Source organism: Leptopilina boulardi, unplaced genomic scaffold, assembly GCF_019393585.1.
Source record: "Leptopilina boulardi isolate dan_hultmark-lab unplaced genomic scaffold, ZJU_Lbou_2.1 LbouV2_371, whole genome shotgun sequence".
NCBI lineage: Eukaryota > Metazoa > Arthropoda > Insecta > Hymenoptera > Figitidae > Leptopilina > Leptopilina boulardi.
In genome coordinates, this window is record NW_026137942.1 from 3399721 (window position 1) to 3407515 (window position 7795).

The following is a 7795-nucleotide window of genomic DNA, read 5'->3' on the forward strand; positions in this document are numbered from 1 at the left end:
ATGTAAAAATGGCCAAAATACTAGATGAAAATTAATATTCAAACTTACTTGCAAAATGTCAAAATTTATCACATTTTATTTACATTTTCCAAAAAAATTTATAAATATTATAAAATTTATTACTATCTGATAGTAAGTACTTTTATACTTTTCAGGATTTCATCTGTTTTTGAACACTTATATCTCCGCAGGCGATAACTGAAAAAGTCCCATTTTAGTCTTAAAATTTAAGTGAAATTTTCTTTATTCATCTTATCATAATTTGGTGATGGAGAACGAGCTACTTTTTATTTTTATTCTCTTTAAAAAATCCACTTTCAACATCAAATTTAAAGGTTAAAAAACAAGCAGATTTATAAAACTGAAGTTGTCTTTCTCATAAATAAATTTATCAACTAAAATTTAAATTCAAACAAAATAATCGATATTGAGAAAGCCAACTTTAGTTTTATAAAACTCATATTTCTAAATTATAAAATTAAAAAGCAAACATAATTATTATGTGAAAGTACATTGAAAGTACTTACTATTACGTATAGTAATAGATTTTATAATATTTATAAACTTTCTTGAAAAATGTAAATAAAATGTTATAAATTTTGACATTTTACAGGTCAGTTTGAATATTAATTTTCATCTAGTATTTTGGTCTTTTTTTACATAATCGATTATTATTATTGGTAAATTAGACAATTTTGAACAAATATTAATGAAAAAAAAATTACTAAGGTGTCAACCATAAAAAGCATGTGATACTTTAGGGGGTAGGGGAGGGGTCAGCAAAATATCATACTCTACACTGAAAAAAAAGTTAATTGAATCAAGTAAATGCATTTACTTGAGGTACTTTACTTGAAACAAGACGATATTTTCTTATTGGAAGAAATTTATTTTCTTGGGTCAAGTAATTTTCAGCATTGAGCAATGTTCTTGAAATAAGAAAATATGAGTTTCATAAAAGTAAATATATTTTACTGTTTCAAGCGAACTGTTTTACTTGCGTCAAGAACCAACAAAGTATTGAGTCAAGAAATTATTATTTTCTCATGTCAAGTGATTTACGTTGAGATACTCATAGTCTTGATTCAAGAAAATAGAAAGATTAATAGAAATAAATACTTGTTTCAACTTGATTAAAAATTATATTGTTTGAATTAAACATTAATCAATCAATCCAACATTAAATTTCTAGAAATAATATTATATTATCTTAAATGAAATAATTTATTTTTTCAGTTGAAATAGTGATATAATCTTGAATGAAATCATTTTTTTGTTTCCTTGAAAATATTTTTTATTTAATTCAACGCTAATATAGTCTTGAGTCAAGAAAATGCTTGTTTTAACTTGATTAACGCATAGTTCTTGAATTAAGAATTTAGTATTTGGCAGAAGTAAATATGTTATTATCGCAACCCAATATTTTATTTTCCCGAAGTACCAAAAAGTATTCAATACTTAGGTTAATTTAATTAATTTTCATTTCTTGAATCAAATAGTTTTATTCATTTGCTTTGAATTAATTTTTTACTTAATACAAATCCCGTATTCTTGATCCAAGAAAATATTTTTCTCCAAATGGATATAAAACTTAAATAAGAGTTTTTGAAAACCGTCAATTGAGTCTGGATGGCATAGTGGTCTACGTTACTGTCTTTGGTGCGCGCAACCCGGGTTCAGTTCCTCGGACCATGAAAAATTTTGATTCAAGTTATACTTGTTTTAGTTGTGTTAAGTATTAATTAAATATAAATATGTATGTAAAATAAACATTATGTAAATAAATAATAAAAAATATGAATGTTAATAATAATAAATAAAAATGTTTCACTTAAGAATTAGACATGGTGGGATGAGGAAGGGGTGTAGAAAGGGGGGAGGTAATTCAAGTAAATATTTACTTGTATTGGAAAAATATTTTTTTAGTTGAACTCCATAAGTTTTCTCAAGTCAAGAAAATATTTTCTTGATTTAATATATATATGACCTTCACTTAATATATTTTACATTTCTTAGAAGTCAATTAACTTCTTACAATTAGACGAATTCCATATTTTCTTTGACCAAGAACAGGCATTCTTCTGACAATGTAAATAATATTTTGATTTAAATCTTTACTTAATTGAACCAACATTACAAAGATTTAAATGAATCAAAAATGCAATAATTGATTGATATTCTTAGAACAAGAAAATATTTTACTCATAGAAGTCGATTAATTTTTTGATCGAATTTCATATTTTCTTGGATCAAGAACATATGTACTTCTTTCAAATATACTGCACCAAGGAAATGGTTTTCTTGAAACAGTAGCATAATTGATTTGACTGTATTCAGTCCCACGATTTTCTTGAACCAAGTAAAATTTTCTTGGTTCAATACTATTTCTTTTTCAGTGTACGTTAATCAAGAATGAAAAAAGCATCACAAGGGGGGGGGGGGGTTGTTGAAATTTCAAAAAATGTGTCACATGCTTTATGGATGACCCTTAACTAAATTATTTCTATTTTTTTATTAAATTTTCAAAGCTGTCATACTAACCTATTTTCCGTACAACGCAACTTAAAAACTAAATTTCAAGGTAAATAAAAAATAATTTCATAAAATAATTGTCAAAAATAAATTGTATGGACCTTAAAAGTCATTATTATGAAATATCAGATTTTTCTAAAAATAGGCTCCAACGACTATAAGTAAAATAAAAAGGAATTACTCTCAGATATAAAAATGGTTCAGCAATACTCTATTAAAGGAAACTAATTTATTTCAAGATTATTTTACATGTTTTTAATAATTTCTAATCGGATTGATAGATTCTAATAGAATAAAAATAAAAATTGTCTTACCCAAATAAAGATGCTCTTTTTTCTTATTATCAGAAACAATAACATTGACATCTTTCTAGAGTACAAATCGAAATCTCGGCTTGTTGAAAAATTTTCTTTTTATTTTGGCTGTTATTAATTCGAGGAGAAAAACAATTATCGAAAGTGAGTAACCAATGATTAGTACATGAAGTAATACAGGTAAAAGTTTTTCTTTTGTTATTAGTTCAGGTTCCAAATTATCAATTAGTGGACGTACAATAGGTTCATAAAAATCTTTAAGTAATCCAAATTCTGAAATTCTTAGAATTATTTCATAAATACCATCAGCTAATGGTAAATCACGGATTAAATTCGTAATATTTGTATTAAATATATTATCAATTTCCAATATTTTAAACTTATTTGTTTTTCCGTACTTAGATTCATATGTATTAATGTGTTTAGTAGCATCATGAAATATACATGTTATATTCTGATGGTCTGTCAAATATTTTAGACATTCTTCTTCTTTTTCTTCATAGTAGTCTATATCATTGAAATGATCAGATGTTTTGTTTAAAAATTGTCTAAGAGAAGAATTTTTATAATGGTTAATTATTATAAAACGAGATCTATAATTTATAACTGGAAACAAAGATGATTTAAGAAGTTCTTCGAGTGTTGAAATTTCAGGAGCAGTTCGAAAACTGATATCAAGAATTATAGTGTAAAAATAACTTGTATAGGCAATGCATGCAATTAAGAGTGAGCCGAAAATGATTCTTTCTGTCCAATTTTGGGGTTCATTCTCAGTACCCATTCCAATTATGACTTGACTGATATTCAAAGTATGCCATTTGAATTTTAGTAAATATGCCGTTATTCGTATTACTGCAACTGTTCCAATTGTTGCCAGGATCATGTTCCAAAATTCTGATGAAAGTTCGATTTTATTGGTAAGTTTTGCATTTCGTGGAATAATAGCTTTTATATTTATAAACTCTATAGCTCGTGAATGAGTTATTAAAGAATTTCTAATAAAATTTTTTATCAAAGTGGACAGATATCGACATACATCTTGTTGATGCATTATATTTTCCGTTAAATGGAATATTTCATTATCTTGACAATTCAGTATTCGTTTAAAACCTTGAGTTATTTTCAAAAACGAATTAGAATCTATTTTACGATAAGGATTAAAATGAGACAATTCCCATGCCGTTCCAAATAAATCCAAAGATTTATTTGGAAACCATTGACTTTTGGCTGATAGCACCTGAACAGAGCTAGTATTGAAATAAGGATTCCTATCAGTAATAATAAGTAATTTTTTGCAAGTTGGTTTGATCGTTACTTTGCACTCACTATCGTACGTCAAGAAAGTAATATCAAAATAATAAAGAGGACCAATCATGTTTTTTATAACATTATCGATTTCATAATCAGTTAAAAAATTAGAGTTTACAAATAAACATTTCGGTTTTGAAAATCCATATTCTTTTAAATCCTGCTCTGCAAATAACGTTTCACTGGTAATAATGTCAAAACTTTGGTAAATCCAATGTAAAATAAACATTGTAGTATGTCTGGGTCGTTCAAGAAACTTTAACTGTGGCTTGATACTGTTGTTAAATAGTTTATTGTATCTGATGCTTAAAGATGGAAAATGCGAATTGACTGTTGTCATAAGAGAATTCATTATTGGATCAATATTTTCTTCTTTATCGTCAAGAATAAACAATACCTGATGCAACTTTGAATCTTCTTTCAAATACTTTATCAATCCATCAAAATAATCACTTGTTGGTGATATTCCTAGGATTTCTTTCCAAAAAATAAAACTCACAATAAATAGATTTCTAAACTTCATTTTTTCTACAACCACCTTGTACGAATGACAAAAACAGATTGTTACTAAAGCTTCAAATAAATTACCCTCAAAGTAATTTATATTCTCTTTCTATATATTAAATAAGGTAATAAATAGTGTAAAACATTTCGAGAAATTGAAATGCGTTCAATGTAATTTAATGATATATTGGATAATGTCAAAAAAATTGTGATTCAATTATTTCAGTTTGCATGAAGTATATTAAATATTTGAGTGGAAGAAAAATTGATGTAATTTTTATTTTATTAGATTTTGATATATTGAAAACGACAATATAGGTATAATGAAAAGGTCTATCAAGTAGGAGAAGGTTCTAAATTGATGAAAAATTGGTCACTTAGTTTATGGACGACTCAAAAATTATGATGTGGTATTACTGTTATTATATTACTTTGGAAAAGTTGAATATATTATAATCAATTTAAAAAGGAAAGGAAAGACTTACAATGAAGAAAAATTATTTTTGAAAACCTCAAAAGACAATTTTATTTCCAACTTTCTAAGAAGTATAATGCAATAACTGAAAATTAATAAAAAATTGACATTTTATTAATAGAATGTTCTCTTCGAATAATATGCAGTCATATACTATCATTTTTTTCCTATCATTATTCCTACCATTTTGCTTCCTCTCCTCCCAAGGAAGCTTTGTATTCGTGACGATTTTCGATTTTTAAAAATGGATTATATTGGCTTATTTTTACCTAAAATGCCGAGGGGGAATTTACTAGTAAAAATTGCGTACACTTGACTACAACTACACATATTACCATTATTACCTTAGTATTACACTTTTTACAAGTATTACATACTACTACCAAAATATTACTGTATTACAAAATATTACATATGTATTACTGAGTATTACCCTTTATTACAAAAAATATTACACGTCAAATAGCACTTTCTTATACGTAGAACTTTCAATAAAATTATTATTTAAGAGCAAAACTTTAAAATAAGAAATAGAGAAATAAATAATTAAATATTTTTAAATATTAGGGTAAGTGCATCAATTACGGCGCGTTCATAAAAAATAACTATTATTACTATTATATTTAATATAACTGATGCAAAATGATTAAAAAAAATTATTTTAATCTTTTTTTGATACAATTACTAATCAAGATGCACATTTAAACAATTATTAATTAAATTATTTGAGATCAAATTTTTTCCCTCGCCGTAATTGAAACATTTTGCTTCGTCGTGGAGGAAGTATTGTAGACCTTTCGTTTATAAAATTTTTAGAAATGGTGAAAACAAATTTTCCTCTACATAGAAACATCTTATATGAGATCTTGATCAATTGTCCGGATGTATGTATGTATGTGTGTGGATCCCTTTTTTGTTTAGACGATAACTTGAACAGGTTTTAATGGATTTGGGAAAAATATGGTAGGCTTCTTTATCACATTAATTTCTCAAAAATGACGAGAGGATTTTTAAAAATACCCCCCAAAAAAATTTTTTTGTCTTTTTTCCAAAATTTTTTTTTAATTAAAAAATTTTTTAGATATAAAAATTTAAGGTAATATGTAATATAATCGTCTTCTTTACGTCAAGACGAATCGATTAGTAAAAAAAAGTATAGATATAGTATAGTACTCTCTAAATCTGAGTCAGTAGAAATTTTACTAATTCAATCAGTACTTTTCATTTTAACTGAAGTTTCAGTTATGTTTTGAAATTTACTAATATAATTAGTGAATATGTAAGCAATAGAAAATAACTTATGTAAATCAGTAATTTGTATATAACATAACCTTTAAAATTAACTGTTAAATCTGTAGATTTTGCGGCCGCTGCCATATGTTTATATTATTGACTCAATCAGTAATTTATATTTTACTAATTGAATCAGTAAATTTCTACTAATTATCAGTTGCTCAATTCTCGCTATGGCAATTAGTAGATTTCTACTGCTAATCAGTGAAATATGACTGATTCAGATTTAGAGAGTATAGAAGTATAGAATTGAATGAAATTAATAGAATTAATGAAAGTTAAAAAATCAAAAATTCACATTTTAGCAAAAAAATGTTGTTTTCGTAAATTCATGTTTATATATAAAATAATTTTATTCCCACCATTGAAACGGATTGGTTGATATATACTCTCTAAATCTGAATCAGTCATATTTCACTGATTAGCAGTAGAAATCTACTAATTGCCATAGCGAGAATTGAGCAACTGATAATTAGTAGAAATTTACTGATTCAATTAGTAAAATATAAATTACTGATTGAATCAGTAATATAAACATATGGCAGCGGCCGCAAAATCTACTGATTTAACAGTTAATTTTAAAGGTTATATACAAATTACTGATTTACATAAGTTATTTTCTATTGCTTACATATTCACTAATTATATTAGTAAATTTCAAAACATAACTGAAACTTCAGTTAAAATGAAAAGCACTGATTGAATTAGTAAAATTTCTACTGACTCAGATTTAGAGAGTACTATACTATATCTATACTTTTTTTTACTAATCGATTAGTCTTGACGTAAAGAAGACGATTATATTACATATTACCTTAAATTTTTATATTTAAAAAATTTTTCAATAAAAAAAAAATTTTTGGAAAAAAGACGATAACATTTTTTAGGGGGTATTTTTAAAAATCCTCTCGTCATTTTTGAGAGATTAATGTGATAAAGAAGCCTATCAAATTTTACCCAAATCCATTAAAACCTGTTAAAGATATCGTGTTCACAAAAATGATCCACACACACACACATATGGGTGATTCTCCGCGTAGCGCACGATTTGGTGTCTGAAACTTTAAAAATATTTTTTTATCGAAATGATAAATATCAATACATATTTTTGAAGATAAAGTGTCAAGAAATAAATATCCATGGTGGGCCGGAAAATTTTTTTATAATTTTTTAATTTTTTTAAACAAATTAAAAAAAATTCTTTCCTTGTTGAATTCTATAAAATAGTTGAAATTTGATTTAAAATGTTTATGGGAATTTTTGGGGTAATTCACAAAAATATATATAGCGCGAACGACAATTAAAAATTTTATTTCGGTAATTTATGGAAATTTATGCGGTAATTTATGGAAATTTATACGGTAATTTA